The sequence below is a fragment of the Macaca fascicularis genome, chromosome 18, assembly GCF_037993035.2.
Source record: "Macaca fascicularis isolate 582-1 chromosome 18, T2T-MFA8v1.1".
Classification (NCBI taxonomy): Eukaryota; Metazoa; Chordata; class Mammalia; order Primates; family Cercopithecidae; genus Macaca; species Macaca fascicularis.
This window is the reverse complement of record NC_088392.1, coordinates 6,928,297-6,948,963: the sequence shown is the minus strand read 5'-3', so window position 1 is coordinate 6,948,963 and position 20,667 is coordinate 6,928,297. Positions and strand designations below refer to the sequence as shown.

The 20,667-nt window shown below is 37.4% G+C and overlaps 1 long non-coding RNA gene across 4 annotated transcripts in view; it reads right to left on the bottom strand.

Annotated features, from left to right (window-relative positions):
- LOC135968199 (uncharacterized) overlaps positions 1-20,667 on the bottom strand; it is a 274,382-nt gene that overhangs the window by 12,599 nt on the left and 241,116 nt on the right. For all 4 annotated transcript variants that reach the window (XR_010582787.2, XR_010582788.1, XR_012427398.1 and 1 more), the window contains exon 2: positions 907-986. This is a non-coding gene — a long non-coding RNA (uncharacterized lncRNA). The remainder of the gene's footprint in view (positions 1-906; positions 987-20,667) is intronic.

The window sequence follows — 20,667 nt, the reverse complement described above, 5'->3', positions numbered from 1 at the left end:
TTTTTTCTTTTTTTTTTTTTTTTTTATATTCTTAGTAGAGATGGGGTTTCACCGTGTTAGCCAGGATGGTCTCGATCTCCTGACCTCGTGATCCGCCCGTCTCGGCCTCCCAAAGTGCTGGGATTACAGGCGTGAGCTACCGCACCCAGCCCTCTTCCTTCTTTTTGCAAATATTTTTAAAGTATTGACTCTGTCCTGGATGGTGCTCTGAGGCTTGAGGTTTATCAGAACAAGACTAACGAGGTCTCTGGCCTCATGGAGTTTACTATGCATTTAATATATCTGGCACAGGGCTGGAAACACATGTTTCTCTTGCAGTTCTCCTCCCCTTCTGTCTGCCCTGTGATACTCATCAGAATGTAGCCGCCCAAGTTTTACTAGCATATAAACAAATACTAGAAAGAGACTCATCAAATAGTTAAGAGTATTTGCTTTGAGGGGTGGAATTGGAGGTCAAAGAAGCAAGGGGATTTACTGTTTTTATTTGTAAACTAATTGTTTGACTTTGTCAAAATGTGTATATGCCTTTCTAATTAAAATATAATCAATGCAATGAAACAGTGGTGGTAAAGAAAAAGCCAAACATATTTTATCAGTAAATCTCTTTCCCTCATGCCTTTTCCCTCACCAATTGTGCCTTTCTGTTTAGGAATGGTAATAGGTTGGAATAGTCTTTTGTCTAAAGAGCTTGAGAATACGTTTGTATTTTAGCACACGCACTGTCCTTCTCTGCCTCTGTCTGTTTCTCTCTCTGTCTTCCTGTTTCTCTGTGTCTGCCTTTCTCTGTCTCTCTGTTCTCTCTCTCTCCCTCTCTCACCATCCCTTTCTGCTTCTCTGTGTCTCTTTCTATCTCACACACTCTTTTTCTGCCCCCTCCCATCCCACATTCCATACACTGCATCATACCTGGGTTTACCTTCCACTGGTCTCTCCTGCTTTAGCCCCTGTGCATATTCTTGAAAGTTCCCTTGAGTTCAGTGTGGGATCTGCGGGAAAGGAGAGATGAAGTGAGGGGCTTGAACTCATTTGTTCAGCAGGGAAAAGGGGGATTTTCTCTCACTTGCATTCATTTTCTGTCTTCTTTCATTGTCCAAGTGATAAACAGATAACGGAGAACTCTGATGATGATGTAACTCGAGTAAAATAGGCCAGACAACTGCACCTGCTTCTTTTTTAAGTCTTAAGCCAGAGAGGCAAATGAGTACCTACATTTCACAAGTGCTCTAGCCAAGGTATCTGAGATAGCAGATTATGCCTGGCTCCAGTGTTAGGAGTTAAGCAAGCACTGACTCAGCAGGTCCGCTCAGCAGTGGACACCCCCAGGAACCTCTAGCCGTGTTGGGCAGTTGGTGGAGGATTTGTGATCCTAGACAAACACCTTTACATCCTTAAAATAGATTTTTTAAATTCCCTTATTATATCTACTTCTTGATAAATCTCTTCCCAAGGTCTTGTGTCCTGGTTGCTAGACAAGCAATTACTTGTTATAATTGTTAATAAAGTAATGAATATTGATGTAACCTGAAAATCTTAACTAAGAGACTGTTCAAAAATTAAATTTATGTTATTGAATCAGATCAATATTTTCAGAAACAAATATCTATAGAATCAGAATGTTTCAAATATTCTTATTAAATGGGATAATTTTCAACTAAAATTTTAGTAAAACTAGTTTTTCTTTTTTACTTGTTAGATGGATCATTCTGCAATTACTTATATTAACATGAGTATCATTTTATTGGCTCAGTGGCACATTTTAACTTCATATCCAATGAAAAATAATAGGCACCATTATACTTTATATAGTAAATGGTCTTACTTTATTCAGCCAACATATTAAATGGTCACAGGATTCCATGTCAAGAGTTTTTTTTTTTCTAGTTTCTTTCTTCATCCCCTAGACATTTTAAATCATCTGTTGTTGATGATGATATTAATGGATGTAGCTAGAACTGAAGTTATCAGTCTTAATATGCTACCCTGATTTACTTTCCATGGATATTGAGAAAAACCCTGTATTCCTTGGTTTAAATCCATCAGAAAGAATCTTCATGGAGAATTTAGGAACTGGAACGAAAGGTCCCATTTAGGTTGAGTATTGAGAAGCACCAGCCCATCTCCTGGAGATGAAAGAGGGAAAGCCAGAGCAGGACATAAGGAGGAGGAAGGACAGGAGTCCAGCAGATCTGGCTCATGGTGCTGACGTCATGAAGAAATGTCTTTTTACTTTATAAACCTCTTCAACTTCTAACATGTACTTACTAATTAGCTTTAGATTGGAAATTTCTTACGATTAAGCTGCTAAACACCTTATGATTAAATAATGAGAGATCTGCTAGAAAGACTGTGATTATGTGATACGGGCAGGTATGTTGCATCTGGTTAAAAAAATCCATTAACCAAATCTCCAATTCCCTAGTGGATAGTTAACTGAGATGTCACTGACCTGAAAGAGTGTTGTAGAAAAGATATGACTTTCAATATCGTTTAGATAGGTTCAGATGGGTACACAGAGGGAAAAAAATGCAATTTTTAAAAGTAGGTAAATTTGAAAGTATTATTAACACTGATGTGACTTCATTTACTAATCACATCACTGTCCATTAAATTATGAAGTAATAGCTCTTAATAGCAAAAACGGTACTTCATTGAAGTCATTATATTAGTAACAATGCTTCTGTCAGCAACTTTCCAAACATGTCCACAGTCTCCATGGCTTTCCATTGTTTTTCATTTTTTAGAGTATTGACTCTGGAGTTAATATTTTAACCTTTATTGCTTTTGCCACACTTTTTGATCATTTACTTTATTACATTTATTGTATTAGTTTCAGAGTTTCTGTCAAGGTCATAACATCTTAAACATGGAGATGGACTCTCAAATCTTTTAATATCTTTTTCTATTTTAATTAATGTAAGGTTTAAGAGTGGAGTAAAGCAATTTCAGTAGTTGATCTAAAATGTATAGCATACCAATATTATTCAGTTCAAGGAGCCGCTTAACAGTACACAGAAATTTTTTTATTAACCTTTTTCAGTGCTACAAAATGTGTGTTAGTTCCATCACTTACTTAAAATGTTCATTATATCTATAAAAAATATATATAACATATATATTTTTATATCCATGAACTGACATCTCAACTATCCACTAATATATATTGTTGCTGGATGGAGAGATATATATATCCATATATGAAAGATTTGAACTCTCAAATATATATATATATATCTCCATCCAGCAACAGTTTTGACTTTTTGTCTCTATTGGACTCCTGGGTTAATTTTAGTTGGGATCCTGGAAGAGATAACCAGTTACTGAGGTTGAAAACATTATCATTTATTATAATCTTGTAAAATTCTTACGTTTTCTGCTGGCAAAGGACTCTATATTCAGTATCAAAATATTGCTCTTTGTAACCTCAGTATATGATTATTGATTTTACCCACTCACATAATCTATATATTGTATTTGACCAAAGGCCATAGAATAAAGAGAAACCATACTCCATGAATTGAAGATCAAAGTTTACCTAAAATATGAAATATTTTTTAGTTTGTTTGCTTTTTGTTTGGATACTGACTACAGCTTTCAAAGAGAAACAAAATAGCTGTGAAACAATGTGCCCCCTCACATACACACATGCACAAAAAGTGTAAAAGACAAATGTGTAAATATTTATATTGTATAAGGGTGTTTAGATATTTAGTGTAGGGATTTTTAAAATTTTTCTACATTCTTGCATTATTTACCTTTTCATATTTTGGTTGTGCAATACAGATTTTACATACAATAAATTCTGCAACTCATTAAAAAATGTACAGCTTATTCAGAGTGGTGGAAGAAAATACTTCCACATCATTTATACTTAATTTTTATAATAATCTTGTTGTGCCTTTAAACTATAGTAACTATGAATTATAGTTACTATAGCAAATATGAGACAGGGATAATTGAATTTCCGTTAGAATAGTGACAAGGTTAAAAAAGAATATTTTCTCTTCTGAAAGAGAATACAGCTATTGATGCTAGTAGCTTATCACATTTCATCAGTTAATCAACATTTATTAAGTAGCTTAGCTAGCATGGATTTTGTTTTTAATTATCTTTGTGTGGTGAATCACATATATTGATTTGCATATATTGAACCAACCTTGCATCCTAGGAATAAAGCCTAATTGATAGTCATGAATTAACCTTTGATGTGCTGTTGGATTCAGTTTGGTCGTGTTTTGTTGAGGAATTTTGTGTCTACATTCATCAGAGACATTCACCTGCAGTTTTCTTTTTACAGTGTGTCTTTATCAGGTTTTAGTAACAGGATGATCCTGGCATTGTAGAATAAGTTAGGGAGGAGTCTCTCTGCTTCCATTATTTTGGAATCATTTCAGTAGACTTGGTACTAACTCTTCTTTGTATGTCTGATAGAATTTGGCTGTTAATCCATCTGATCCAGGGCTATAAACAGGTTTTTTATTACTTATTTAATTTCAGAACTCAACATTTACTTGATCAGGGTTTCAATTTCTTCATGATTCAATCTTGGGAGGTTGTGTGTTTCCAGGAATTTATCCATTTTTCTCTAGATTTTCTAGTTTATATGCATAAAGGTTTTCATAATAGTCTCTGATGATCTTTTTTTATTTTTGTGGGATTGGTTGTGATTTTTGTCATTGTTGTCATTTTTGATTGTGCTTATTTGGATCTTCTCTCTTTTTTATTTGCTAATCTATCTAACTGTCTATCAATCTTGTTTATTCCTTCAAAAAAATCAACTTTTGGCTCCATTAATTCTTTGTATGGATTTTTTATCTCTATTTTACTCAGTTCTGCTCTGATTTTTGTTCTTTCTCTTTTTTTTTCTAGTTTTTTCTTTTATTCTGCCATCTTTGAAAACCATTTTTCTTATTTTTCAATTTCCTTTATGTGTAATGTTGTTATTATTATTATTATTATTATTATTATTATTAGAGACAGAGTCTTGCTCTATTGCCCAGGCTGGAGTGCAGTGATGCAATCTCAGCTCACTGCAACCTCCGCTTCCTGGGTTCAAGTGATTCTCCTACCTCAGCCTCCCAAGTAACTGGGATCACAGGCGTGCACTACCACACCTGACTAATTTTTGTATTTTCAGTAGAGACGGGGTTTCACCATGTTGGCCAGGCTGGCCAGGCTGGTCTCAAACTCCTTACTTCAAGTGATTGCCCACCTCGGCCTCCCAAAGTGCTGGGATTACAGGAGTGAGTCACCATGCCTGCTAGATCTTTAATTTGAGATCTTTCTAACTTTTTGAAGTAAGTGTTTAGCAGTATAAACTTTTCTCTAAACACTGCTTTTGCTGCAACCCAGAGTTTTTTGGTGAATTGTGTGTTTGTTTTCATTTACCTCAATGAATTCTTTTTTTTTTTTTCCTTAATTTTGTTGTTTACCCAAAAGTAATTCAGGAGAAATTTGTTTAATTTACATGTAATTGTGGTTTTGGGCTATCTTTCTGGCATTCATTTTTATTTTTATTCCATTTTGGTCTGGGAGTATGGTTAGTATGTATTCCATTTTTAAAAATGTATTGAGACATGCTTTATGTCTGAACATATGGCTGATCTTAGAGTATGTTCCATGTGCAGATGAGAAGAATGTATATTCTGTGGTTGATAGGTGGAGTGTTCTGTATAGTTCAAGGACTGACAAAACAAACAAAAAAACAAAAAAAACACTACATTTCTTTTCTCCATTTTGGACAAGATTCCCATCTGCAACACATGTCTCAAGTTAGACCCTAGGGCAAATTCAGTTGATTTCTAATTTGAGATTTGTTTCTCCCTATTGTAATTAAGTTCAAGGTCTAGGGAACATAAAAAGTTCTCCATTCAGACTCCATTTCCTATCGCACTTTCTTCCTTTTTTTTTTTTTTATTTCTGTAGGACACATTCCTCCCTCCACACAGCTCCTCAATTCTAAATATTAGTTTTCTCACTTTGGGAAGGATGCTAAGTCAACACTAAACTGCTGTTTTATCATCTACAACATACATATATCAATATCTACCACATAGGGTTGCTGTGAAGAACAAGTGATAATGTGTATTAAATAAATTTAATAGTATCTTGTTACTTAAAAATGCTGGATGTTATGGCTGTTATGTATTTTTCAAGATCCTGTTCAGGCATCACCTATTTTGTGAGTATCTCCAGTTCCCTTCTCTTCTCTATGCCTATACTCCTCTCTGAACACAGCTTTCACCTTTCTTATACCATTGCATTTTTATTGCTTCTTGTCTGTCTTTCCTGCTGTGAAATCCTTGAAGTCAGGGGCTGCAGCGATCACATTACCCAATGTAAATTCATAACTCATAGAATTTTTAATATGATTAAGGTTAGGAATATTGTGAAGATCTAAAGACAACAAAGATATTTGTATATGCCACTAAGCAAAGAAAGGTATGAACATTTTTAGGGTCAATACTGAAAAGGATTGGATTCTACAGCCAGCAGAGACATCAAAAGCAAAATTGGTCATTTTGGGTTTTCCAGGGGCAGCCTTCCTATTAAACATTTCTGTTGTCAGCTAAAAAGTATGACTATTCATTGGTTATCTACAGAGTTTAGATATTCTGAACACTTCAGCTTACCATCTGGTATTAGTGTAACAAATGAAGGAATTGCAGCCGAACAGTCCTTTAACCAGACGATGAGCATGTTCAAGTCATTCTGTTTAGTCCTTGCTTCCTTTCTGTTCCTTTCAGCAATTAAACATGTTGTGTGTCATGATACAAAAGTATATCTAGATCAACAGGGTTTGTTCATGTTTCAGAGTCTCATTTCTCTCTTGGGATGATTTAATAATGGTTTATGTATGAAGTAGGGCTTGCAAGAAGGTGGGGGAAATGAGGGCCACCCATGTCTAGGGCACACCAGTTGCTAAGCTACTTCTTCAGAAAACATGAGTTAGAAACTTCCCAGCCTTTTATGGGGGATGAAAATCTCATCATTCCAAAGGAGATGATAATATTTTATAAGAAATAAAGTTTAATTCCTTTAGTTTCAATAAAAGTTGAGAAGGTTTCAAGGGTTTTAACTTTGCATAGCTTGATGGCTTAAGTAATTCTCATCATTGTTGTGAAAAACTAATGAATAAGAATACAATTCTAAGAATTTGGGGATACTAATTTTTTAATAGTCCTTTTCAACTTGTGATCTGTTCTCTTGGCTGAGTGGAAAATGAGCATAAATTGAACAAAAAGGAAATTAATTTATCTTATTTTTTTTTTGCCCCAGTTGAAATTTAGAGCTATAGCTACGACCACCTGAAATCTCTGTAAGAGATGCTAAATGGCCTTTTCCTCCTCATTTTATAGTCTCCATTGAGGAATGGGAATATTATGTGACTTACATTATAGCAAATAATTTTTAAAACATGGTTTGTATTATAGGATGGTTTATAAGCAATCACTGACTGATGATTTGGTGAGTAGTTTACACCATTTGCTTCTTTAAAAAAAAATTCAATTCCTTCCTCTAGATACACTGTTCACAGCTGTGGTCTGAAAGTTTGTGTTTCCCCAAATTCATATGTTGAACCCTAATCCTTTATGTGGAAGTATTGTAAGGTGTGGGCTTTGGGAGATGATTAGGTCATGAGGATGAAGCCCTCATGAATGGAATGAGTGCTGTTGTAAAACACACCCCAGTTGCCTTGCCCCTTCCATCATATGAGGACAGAGCCAGAAAGTGCCGTCTGTGAGGAATGGGCCCTCACCAAACAGAGAATCGGCTGGCTTCTTGATCTTATACTTCCCAGCCTCCAGAATGATGATAAGCCAGCTGTTGTTTACAAGCCACCCTGCCCATGGAATTTTTATTTTTTTATTTTTTTGAGACGGAGTCTCGCGTTGTCGCCCAGGCTGGGGTGAGTGGCGCCATCTCGGCTCACTGCAAGCTCCGCCTCCCGGGTTCCCGCCATTCTCCTGCCTCAGCCTCCTGAGTAGCTGGGACCACAGGCGCCGCCACCTCCCCTGGCTAATTTTTTGTATTTTTAGTACAGACGGGGTTTCACCGTGTTAGCCAGGATGGTCTCGATCTCCTGACCTCGTGATCCGCCCATCTCGGCCTCCCAAAGTGCTGGGATTACAGGCTTGAGCCACCGCGCCTGGTCCTGCCCATGGAATTTCTGTTACAGCAGCCTGAACAGACTGAGACATTCATTCTTCTTCTCATCTGCTCTGTGGCCTGAGGCAGGCTTTACTGTCTACATCACCAAGGAACCCTTACCGTCTGGCTTCCAGCTGAGTTTGGCCAATGAGACATAGCAGAACTATATGAGAAGGTAAAAGCTTGAGAAAGAGGTCAGGGTATTTGCTCTTCTCCCTTCCTTGCTTTCTGAGGCCACAGGTCATTTGGATCACAACTAGAGCTCTCTCCAGGTTCTGCAGAAAGAACACATTTCTACAGTTTCTTGTTTCTGGATTCTTTACTATTTCTTCTCTGGTCCCTTAACTCTTTTCACAATGCTATAAGGAGTCTTATGCTTCGTTCATTGCTCCTCTGGGTTAGCCATGTTCCTCTTTCTGTATAAATGCGGAATTTGTTACCAAGAGTAGACCTAGGAAACTGACTTCCAAAGCGGAATTCTGGGATTGTGTTGCTCGCATATTTGATGAGCTCACACAGTAATATCAAGACTACTCAAGTTTCTCTGGGTAGTGACTTGAGATGGAGGGAAGAATGAGACACTCACAGGTCAATATCTCGTGATATTTATTCACTTCATGGGTGTATTAGTTATTCATCACTGTGTAACAAGTAACCTCAAAATTTAGTGGCTTCAAGCAATAAACACTAATGATCTTACAGTTTCTGTAGGGCGTGAAGTCAGGAGTGTCTTACCTGGTATTTTAGGTATTTCTGACTTACAGACTTCAAAGAGGTTGCAGTTGAAATATCTGCTGGGGCTGCAGCCATCTGTTGGCTTAACTGAGGATAAGAAATCTGCTTCGAAGATGTCCCACCTTTATGTTTCTTGCTGGCTGTTGGCAAGAGGACTCAGCTCTTTACCGTGTAGGCTTCTTCATAGGGGCTGGCTAAGTATTGACATGAAACTGGTTTCTCCTTGCAGGTCGAGGGTAAGTAGGAAGCCACATGCTTTTTGTGTGTCTGATATAGAATCCACAAACCATTGCCTCCAGCTCATTCTGAACATTAGAAGTAAGTAGCTAAGTTTAACCTACACTCAACCAGGGATGGGAGAGTGGGATTAGGTTTTACCTTTTAAAGAGGCTATCTAAGAATTTGTGGACATATTTTAAACCATTACAGGGCAATAGTGACCACAGAGTTTATGGAATATCTGATTGTTTTTTATTGTCCCTGAAATATTACACATTTTATTGTCGGTGAGATACTACATGGTACAAAAAATTCCAATGTTCATTGTACAAATATAGACAAACTGACCACCTTGAATGCTTGTCTCAATGCATCATGAAGAATCTGAAAGCCTCTATGATGACTTTAACAGGAGGTCTTATTTCCTGTATTTACAGGGTCAGCCTGGCTGAGTATTAAATCCGTGGACTGCTTTTAAGTGTCACAAGGTTACAAGGCCAAAACAAGTGCTCAGTCCTGTCAGATTTTCTGTGCTAAAGTAGGGGACTGGTTATGAAACAGTGGGATCTGAGATGTGAGATGAGAACCTTTGAAGATAAAGGGATGAGTCTGAGACACTGAACCTCCAGTCCTCAAACCTTCCTTGTTTCTACCTAGGAAGCTATAAGAATCTTCTTTTGCATAAAAATGTTTTAATGCCTCTTCCCGTAGAGGTGCTTTCTTAGGAGATGCTAATTCTTCTCAGGCCCTATCCCCACTAGAACTCATTGCCTCCTAATGCATAAAGATAATTAAATCTTAGCATAGCTGAGACAGAGAAGGGGAAGACCTGCTCAGGGTGAGGAAACGATTAAACTAAAGGAGTTTTGCCTATTTTAATTCTTAGGTATCTAGGAAACATATGGCGGAAGATATTATAAGAGTACTGGACAAAGGAAAACAAAATATAAGATTGGGTGAAGATTAATTTATTAAAATAGATGAACTCACTCAGGATTTAGAATTTAATAAATTGGCTCAAGCACTGTCCATAAAAAACTACGTATGCTTTATGGGTTCTCTTGCCACCCCACTAAAGGGAATTAGAGAACATACACCTAGAGCTTAGAATAAAGCCTTTCTTTCTGCTGACCATTCTCTTACATTTTCAAGGCAACACTTGCTTTGCCACTGAGCCCTGGTAGAGACTGAGTTGCTAACAGTGGACCCACAAGTGATTATATAACATGAGCTCCTTGTCAGGAACTAGACTCTACCAATCAAAAACTGAACTAACCATCCATGAAATCATAAATGTAGCTGTAACAGCAACATTCTTAAATAAATGAAAATGATGTAGAGAAAACTGGCCTGAGGAGGGAAGGTAGGTGTGAGCATATTGCATGAGCAGGTAGCTCAGAATCCCAATTCTGCTATTTCATCACCTCTGCAACCTACACTCTGGTCTCATGGGGAGTTTCCACGGACGAATTACGAGAGCAACAAAAAGCACAGACATGGCTTACAAATGGGTCTACAAGGTATGCTGGCACCAGCCAGCTGTGGATGGCTACTTACATTAGAATGACACCAAGGCTGGCCATGAAATACATTTCTGTAGAGAAGAGTAGGCATAGCATGAGGTAATTTATCTGATTGTCCACTTTGCATGACAGTGAGGTAGAACTCTTATTTTAAACATCGATGATAGGTGGGCTGAATGGTGAGAAATTTGGAAGTAGCGGAATGTAAGGCTAAGGGAATATTATTGGAAGAACAAAGAGGAAGTTGTGTGTATATGAACTTCTTGTGCCAAGTCATCCATGTACTGTGCAAATGCCCCCAGAGAATGCTCTTATTAGGTGGAGAAGATCATCCATCCAGTGGGTATTATCCAGCCTCTTCCTCTCCTCTCTGCTCCGTGCTCCCTGCTGCTTGCTCAATGAGCCTTTGTCCAGAAGGGCCATGCCAACAGGAATGGAGGCTATGCATGGGCTCAACAATTAGGATTTCACACTGCCAAGACTAATCTGGCTACTACTGTTACTAATTACTCACACTGCCAATGACAAAGACAAAAGCAAAATTCTCAGGATGGACCCACAGGAATCAACTGGTTAGGATTATTACATTGAACTACTTCCACTATGTGGGGGGCGGTTAATGATTCATCCTCACGAGAATAGATGTATGTCCCAAGTTTATATTTGCCTTCCCTTCCTACATTGCTTCTACCAGCGGCACAATTTGTGGACTTACTAAATGTTTTATTCATCACGGCAATGTCCCAAGCAATGTAAGCTCTGATTAAGGAGTTCTTTGCAGGGTAAAAGAAGTGTAGTAATTGGTGAAAGCCTGTAAAATCCGCATGCTCCATCACTTTTAAGCAATTGATATGATCTTGAAATAATCTTCTGAAGGCTCATTTACAGCACCTCTAATACAGAGGCATTAGACTGAAGGATTGGGATCCTATAAGACGTGGTATATTTCTTAACCTCCAGCAACCAAAATGATGTCTTCTCTCCAGAGCCAGAATACACAGATCTTATTATTAAGATGTGGAAATGTTAGTGCTTTCTTTTATTGTTGCATGGAGAAGTGAGGGTTAACTAGCCCAAGATTAACCCCATGGAGGCTGGCCACAGAGAAAAGAAGTGGTGCCCCTTCAAAGCTCTGAGGAAACTAGCTACATGCCTAGGCAATAAATCCTATTGGAATCCATTTCACCTTCCATCATGCCAGAGAAGAGCTATTCTACCTCTAAGTCCCATCCTTGAATATTCTGGTAGTGAGTCATGCTACTAGCAAACCACACAATACATCTGTAGCCAGGAGGCTTGTTTCCCCAGCTTTCTATTTATGCCAGGGATGAGGCTAGTTTATCCCCAAGTATGAATGCTGAGCTGGCAGGATAGAGCTGGAACTACAATTCCACCACATCCTCATGCTATTATGTTGCAGCCCCTGATTATACTAGGAATGAAGCCAGTGTTTCCTATCATGCAGTTTACTCTAACAGCCCAAATGTTAGCATCTTTCTCCCAAAGTCTAATGTCTAGTCCTGTTAAATCTGTGTACACTACCCTGGAATGCAAGGTGCAATGGAGTATCCACATACTTTCTACTGCTTCTCTGTATATAAATTTTCTCCAAAAAACTCAGTGCCAGAAGGTTTGGCTAAACTCAGCCATACATCAGAGGGCAAGGGAACTTGAGAAATGTCTTCTGTAAAGTGCATCCTTGCAAAACACAAAGGAGGACAGAGAAGGAATGTGAAGGGGCTTATGTATAATAACCAGCATAATTTCCCCCTGCAACCTCAGCATCCATTCTTGATTTGTATTTGGATGAAAATAAATTGCACATACACAATGTAGATGATTCTCATATTCCTATCAGCCCGCTCATCACTGTGGGGAGAAGTCTTTTCAGCCAACCCAAAGAGAAGCTAAATTGAAATGTTAGCCACCATCAATGCTTCTCCTAGAAATGAAAGAAAAAGAAATAAGTAACAAATAATTCATATCAAACATAATTGCCATAGTTCATGCATTGAAGCTGGCCAGAGGGCTGTGTTAATAATCACAGATTCCTTCTCCCCTTGGCACTTGCAATATAAATATTGCAAAAGTTATGCAATATCCATTGCATAACCTACATATGAAACTTTTGCTGCTGAACCAAGAAACAGACAAGGTCGTCTCTTTCCTGATGAGGAAGATTAATCCTGGTTGTCAAGAGGAGAGTTGCTGCTAAACAGACTGGGGTGGAGGTAGGCACAGGGGAGTATACCTGAAAGCTAGGGGTTTCACTGAGATATTTCTTGATATTCTCATTTTAAATAATAATGGTTAATAAGAAACTCTGATGAAGTAATAAAGAGAGTAGACTTTAAGGATTTGGAGACTGGGAATGAAGGTTTGACTCATCACCAGGTAAAATCTTTGACTAGCTAGGGTACTGGCAGAAAGTCGGGGAATATATAATGAATGAGGGAGAAGAAATCTGTGATTATTAACACAGTTCTATGGCCAGCTGCAAGGCAGGGACCACAGCAGTTATGTTTCATATGAATTATTTGTCATTCATTTCCCTTTCCTTCCTTTCTAGGAGAAGCAATGGTGATGGCTAACTTTTTGACTTTGTGTCTACATTGGGCTGACTGAAACAACCTCACTCCACAGTGATGGGGTGTGTGATAGGAATACGAGTATTGTCTGAATTAGGTATGTGCAATTTTGCATCTGAACACAAGTCGAGAGTGGATGCTGAGGTTGAAGGGGGGTGGGAAATTATGCTGGTTATTCTACAAACACCCCTTCACTTTCCTTCTCTGTCCTTCTTTGCCTGTCTTTGTGCTTTGAGAGGATGCACTTTAGAACAGACATATCTCAAGCTCTCCTGCCCTCTGTTTTCTCGTCAAATCTAGCTCTCACTAGAGTCACTGGTAGGAAACAAGAGTTGGGATAAGAAGGACACTGTGAATTTAATTTCCTTCCTTTCTTCTCTGCTGGACTTTTTTATTTTATTTTATTTATTTTTCGGACAGAGTCTGGCTGTGTCATCCAGGCTGGAGTGCAGTGGCATGATCTCAGCTCACTGCAACCTCTGCCTTCTGAGTTGAAGCGATTCTTATGATTCAGCCTCCCGAGTAGCTGGGACTACAGGCATGTGCCACCGTGCCCAGCTTATTTTTGTATTTTTAGTAGGGACGGGGTTTTGCCATGTTGGCCAGGATGGTCTCCAACTCCTGGCCTCAAGTGATCCAGCTGCCTTGGCCTCACGTAGTGCTGGATTACAGGCATGAGCCACTGTGCCCTGGGTTTTATTGAAATGGCAGATTCATTCCTCTACATAAAGGCAGAGCTTCTTACTAGCAGTCCTTGTCCTATGGCTGCAGCTCTAATTGGGTCTTTCCTTTGTCCCTTCACGTCTAGGGGTGGCCATTGGCCTCCTGCTATTATGTTCCTTGGGTTCTTTGCCATTCATTATTGGTTTCCTTAACCCCACCCACATCTCTGTAAATAGATCTTTCATTTAAAATGTCCTCCATTATTTCTTTGAATGTGTCAACTATTTTCTGCTTGACTTCCATCAATATATGCTACCTGACATTGACACGAATGAATTCTAATATGAAAAGTTTACAAAGTGAAATTCAAATTCTTTGACACTTCTTTCATTGAGAAGTAGAATTTATGTCTGCTCTTCTTTAACCTTGGCTGAACTAGAACTGCTTTGACCAATAGAGAATTGTAGACATGATACTATGCAACTTCAGAAACTAGACGAGAAAGACCTAATCCTTTTGGGCACTTGCTTTCTGGAGACTCCCCGGCCAAACACTTCCTTTCAGAACTCAGCCGCCATATTGTAAGAAGCTCAGGCTACCTGGAGAGATTATTTACAGGTGATCTAGTGACAGTATCAGCTGAGATGGCCTTGGCATCCTTCCAGCCCAGGCACCAGGGACTGCGTAATGTAGGAGAACAGTTCATTTTGTATCTGTTACTCTTGTGCACATTGTACTCTCCAATCACATTATACTTTTTGGTATTTCTTGGAAGTATATTGTTCTTTCTCATTTTGAATAACTAAATATTCTCATATTTCTGCCAATATATTTTCCCAATAAGCTCCTTCTTCCTGCATTGAGAATGACACCACTTTATTCTTCAGATCTGAGTTGAAAATTATTTTCCCAAGGTTGCTTTTGTTGACATTTAGGCAAGCTTATTTTAGTATGAATAAACATATTGATAAATAAGTGCAATCAGTAAATAATAAACATATATGCTTATAATTAATGGGAATTTTATATGAATAGATGAGTATAGAAATGTCAAGCAAATATAATCAAATTGGACTTGAGATATAAACTTAATATTCATTATTATTTGGACAACAAAAGATTAGATTGGACAGAAGCTTAAGTAAGGGAAAAAGTAGGCTGAAGACAGAAGATAAAAGATTAGATTGGACAGAAACTTGTGTAAAGTGAGAGAAAAAGTAGGCTGAAGACAGAAGACAAAAGATTAGATTGGACAGAAACTTGTGTAAAGTGAGAGAAAAAGTAGGCTGAAGACAGAACCTACCTAGTGAAATGCCGTCATCAACTACCTTGGATAAAAGAAGAAAGACCCATGAAAAAAAACAACCAGAACTTCCGGAGAGAACGGTCAAAGCAGAGCAACGCAGAAATGAAAAGAAAAGAACACGTAGAGAAGGAAGAGGAAATTAACAATGTTAATACTGTTTCAGGGAAGTCCATTAATTGTGGCAATGAATGATTTTTAAGTTTGGAAATTTTCCATCTATTTTTGAAATTTTTATCACTTTAAAAATAAAGGTGGTATATAAGTAAGGTATACACCATAATGTTTTGATATACATAGAGACATAATTACTGCAAAAACAAATTAACATGCTCAGCTTCTCACATAGTTACTTTTTAAGGGGTGAGAATGCTTGAAATCTTCTTTCTTAGCAAATTTCCAGCAAAATCCCTCTAATTTCAATATACATTACAATATAATTAACTGTAGTCCTCATGTTGCACATTAGATCTCTATACTAAAGCAACTTTGTACCTGCTCCATTCCCCCAGACTTTCCACTCCTGGTAATCATCCTTCTATTTCCTGCTTCTATGTATTTGACTCTTAGATTCCACATAAAAGTGATACCATTCAGTATTTTGTTTTCTGTTTTTGTCTCATTGCACTTGACATAATGTCCTCCAGGGTCATCCATGTTGTAAATGTCAACATGGATGAATAGTATTTTAAAGACCGAATAGTATTTTGTTGTGTGTATCTATACATATCTCACATAAACTGCCTTCTGATTCTCCCAAAGCCAGGACACTTCTCTCCAGTTTCCCTGCATTATCTAGTGCATACATCGTCATCTTTCCTAAGCTAAGGCCTTGGTACTGGTTTTCCCAACTCCAGTCTTGTTTTCTTCTAATTCATTCTCTGCAAGACACCAGCCATAGTGATTTTTCTCTAGATCAAAAATTATGTATATCTTAAAATCAACTGTGATGTTCGTTGCAGAACACTGTGAGTATATTAAAAATCACTGTACACTTTTTTTGGATGAATTGTATAGTATGCCAATTGTATTTCAATAAAGGTATTACAAAAATAAGTAGTGTGACATTTGCCAGATAATATTGAGATAATTTTGAATGGGGTGTTAGGAGTGGAGATTGTTTTTGGCATGAGAAGTGGAGAACAGAATGTAAGCTCCATGAACCCAAGGGTTTTTGCCTGGTTTTACAGTGTTATAGACACTCTTCTGTGTTTAAAACAGTTGCTGGCACAGAGAAGGTGCTCGGTAAATATTTGATGAATGAATAAATGAAATAATAAGGGGTAAAGGGACCACATAAGACAAGAGAAAACTTTTCTTATTTTAGGATGGATGAGATGAGAGTGTCTTTGGACTGAGGTAAAGTGATAGTTGTGAAGGAAAGGAGAGGAAAGAGGTCACCTCTTTGGCTTAACTCTCCCTGCAGAAACTGCAGTCACTTCACCTTTGTATTTGTACCTGTATATTGAGAAGTGGGTAAAAGAGTGATTTTTTTCAATAAAGTTTTGTTAAGAGTAAGTACTAGTAATTTCTCTGTGATGGGTGGTGGTGACCTTCGGAGCCTCTCTACTGAGAACCTTGATAATTTCACCTGATTGTCTTTCCTCCTACCAAGTATTTACTATTGAGTAAAATTTATCTTATTTATCCTAGCTTTGTGATTAAATTACCAATTTAATTTTATTGATTTATTCTTGCAGTAGGTAAAACAATGGACAAGAGGTTTTATGCAGAAGCTTTTAGAGTTACATCCTATATGCTAAACATTAAGGCTGTTACTTCTTTTTAAATTTATTTTTATTTCAATAGTTTTTGGTGAACAGGTGGTGGTTGGTTACATGGATAAGTGCTTTAGTGGTAATTTCTGAAATTTTGGTTCAACTGTCACCCGAGCAGTATACACTGTACTCATGTAGGTGATTTGTCTGATTTCCTTGTAGATTCTGAATATGAATCCTTTGTTGAATGCATAGTTTGCAAAAATTTTCTCCTACTCTGTGAGTTGTCTGTTTACTCTGCTGATTATTTCTTTCTCTGTGCAGAAGCTTTTTAGTAGGTCCCATTTATTTATTTTTGTTTTTATTGCATTTGCTTTTGGGGTCTTAGTCATGGACTTTTTGCCTAAGCCAATATCTAGAAAAGTTTTTCTGATGTTATTTTCTAGAATATATATGGTTTCGAGCCTTAAGTCTTCGATCGATCCATCTTGAGTTGATTTTTGTGAAACGTAAGAAATGGGGATTCAATTTTAATCTTCTACATGTGGCTTGCCAGTTTTCCCAGCACCATTTATTGAATAGAGTGTCCTTTCCCCAGCTTATGTTTTTGTATGCTTTCTTGAAGATCAGTTGGCTCTAAGTATTTGGCTTTATTTCTGGGTTCTCTATTTTGTTCCATTGACCTACATGTAAGGCTGATATTTCTAATGCAAGTAGTTCATCTACCTACGGATTCCAATGTTTCTCTGAGATTGAAAGTATCATAATTTTTAAATTGTTAACCTTGATGTTTTCATTTGCTTTCATTCCCTTGTTAAATGTTTCATGTGAAATTATACTTTTCATGAAATGTTAATTCTAATAGAGATCTGGCATTTGGCAGTTATTGACAAATGTTGTATTTCCAAGGTTACAAACAAATGCTTATAGGAAATGAGAAAGGATGATAGAAAATCATATAGGGAATTTTAACCATGATCACATTGTTCCCTAAATAATTGAAAAAAAATGCATGGTTGATATTTTGGAATCACATAAAGATTTCAAAAATATATTGTTGTACAAGCTTGTCTTGCATGATTTTGTATAAGAATTAAACACCAAAAATAATACCAGCGTAAAAGAAGAAGGATTAGGGGAAATAAAAGAAGACTGAGGAAAATTAAGTGAGAGGTTATAACATTTTAGAAATCATGAGAAGTTTTTATGTACTTTCACCACCAAGAAGGTGGTTGTTTCAAAGAATTATACATAATTAAATAATTTAGAATAAAAATCGAAATACTGAATTAGACACATTTGAAGGAGAATGAGCAGGGGTTCTCTAAAAGCAAAATCATAGGCGGCAAACAGAAATAAGAAAAGGGAAGCTGGAGAAAGTGGAAAAAGTAAAAGGAGAAGGGGAGGAAAAGATAACAGAGTGTTTTGGAAAAATAAAGATGAGTGAAGAAGTCTTAGGAGTTCCATATTGATAAAAAATGACCAGGAAACAAAAGAAAAACAGTGAACATAATTATTTCCATCAGATTTGGTTAGATAATAATTCATGGATGTTTATTTCAGCTTTTTTTAACAAATATTTTTTAACTTTCTGTATCAGGTATCCTGTTAGGTTACAGAGGTGAAAAGCTGAACAAAGTGGTTCAGCTCTGAAGTTGCAGTCAGTGGAAGAAATAGTCACACAAGCACACATACTTTCAACACAGCATTGCCAAGTCCCGAGATGTAGATGTGCACAGGATGCTAGAGGAATAGGGATGAGGGAGGCAGAGCTCAGTGGGATGTAAAGAAATTATTTCCAGAGTTGATGATACTTGATGGGAGCTTTAAAGATGAGTATTTTTCAAAGAAAGGTGGCATGAGAGTCCTTGGAAGACTCTCACAAGCTCCCAGAGATACATAACCACATCATGTACGCAGGAAGCTACAAGCAGCTCCCTCCTAAATGTATAAATGAGCAAGAAGGAAAACGTCATGAAAAGGGGCTGCAAATATGGGCCCAGGCTTAGTCATGAGGACCTTGCTTGACATGCTAAGGAAGTTCATCTTTTACCTTGGGATGTTGGGGTGTCAATGAAGGATCTTATTTTGGAGAAATACTTGGTCATATTTTATTTTTAAATATGGCTGAGGTATAGATGAATTGAAAGAGATAACATCAAAACTAGAACCAAAAAGACAATTGAGGTATTTTAGGTGAAAGATGATACATAAGAACTAGGAGCCGGTCATGGTGGCTCATGCCTGTAATCCCAGCACTTTAGGAGGCCAAGGGGAGAGGATTACTTGAGCCCAGGAGTTCATGATCGGCCTGGGCAACACGGCCAGACCCCAATTCTGTATTTAAAAAACACAAATATTAGCCAGGTGTGATGGCAAACCGCTGTAGTACCAGCTGGTACCTGGGAAGTTGAGTTGGGAGGGTCACATGAGCCCGGGAGTTCAAGGCTGCGGTGAGCTGAGATCATGCCACTGCACTCCAGCCTGGGCAACAGAGGGAGATCCTGTCTCAAGAAAGAACTAAAGCAGATTCAAAAAATTTCTATGGGACTTGGTGATTATCTACAGAGAGGAGTCTCAAATGGCATGTAGGTGATGTAGGTGACTAGACAGACTGATGCCATCATCTAAGATCTTGAATTAAGAGGAGAAAGGATTTTATCAGGAAAGATGATGAGTTCAGATTTGAATATTTTGACTCTAACATACCTGCTGAATATCTAGGTGGAGATATCTTATAGGTGATTGAAAATTTTATTCTAAACCTCAGAGGAGAGAAGTGGTGGAAATTAAAAACTATGAGAGTGGATGAAATCAACCTGTGGAGAACAATTCTGTCTCCTTTATTCTTATTATTTCATTAATTTTTATTCTTTAATTCTTCTAATTTATGTGGAGTAATTTTGCTGTTTCTCTGCTTTCCTATACCAGAAACTTAGGTTTCATTTTCAGACTTTCTTCTTTTTAATATAAATACTTATGGGTATAAATTTCCAAGTACCATTTTTTGTTTTTTGCTACATTCTATTAGTTATAAAATGCAGTATTTTCAAAATCATTGTTTCTTATTTTAGACCCATGAATTACTTAGAAGTGTGTTATTAGAATTCAAAGCAGATATTTTATTCTTAAATAGCCTTTATTTTTAGAAACATTTTAGAGTTACGGAAAAATTGAGAAGACAATGTAGAGTATTCTTATAGATCCCCCACATAGACGCCCCTGTTGTTAACACCTTACATCTTTACAGTACCTTCGTTATAAATAAATAATCAGTATTGATGCATTAGTATAACTGAAGTTCAAACTTTGAGTCCCTCAGTTTTACCTGGCATCTTTTATCTGTTTCAGGATTCCATCCAGGATAACACATTATACTTAGGCATCCTCTCTCCTTACTCTTGTCTTGGTTGTGATGGTTTCCCAGATTTTCTTTGCTTTTGATGACCTTGACAGTTTAGAGGAATATCAGGTATATTGCAGGAAGCCCCTCTACTAGAGTTAGTCTGACATTTATCTCATGATTAGATTGAGATTGTAGATTTTTGGGATAAAGATTATAAAGTGTCATTTTCATCACATCCAATCAAAGATATGCACTACCATTGTGATTTTTGACTGTTGGTGTTGACCTTGAACACTGCTGGGATGGTGTTGTCAGGTTTCTCCATAGGTTCTCCACAAGTTACTCTTTTGTTGCCCTTTCAGTCGCTGTGAGCAACACCCACTTAAGGAACAATGAGTTATGTTCCCCTTCTTTATGGGAAAGT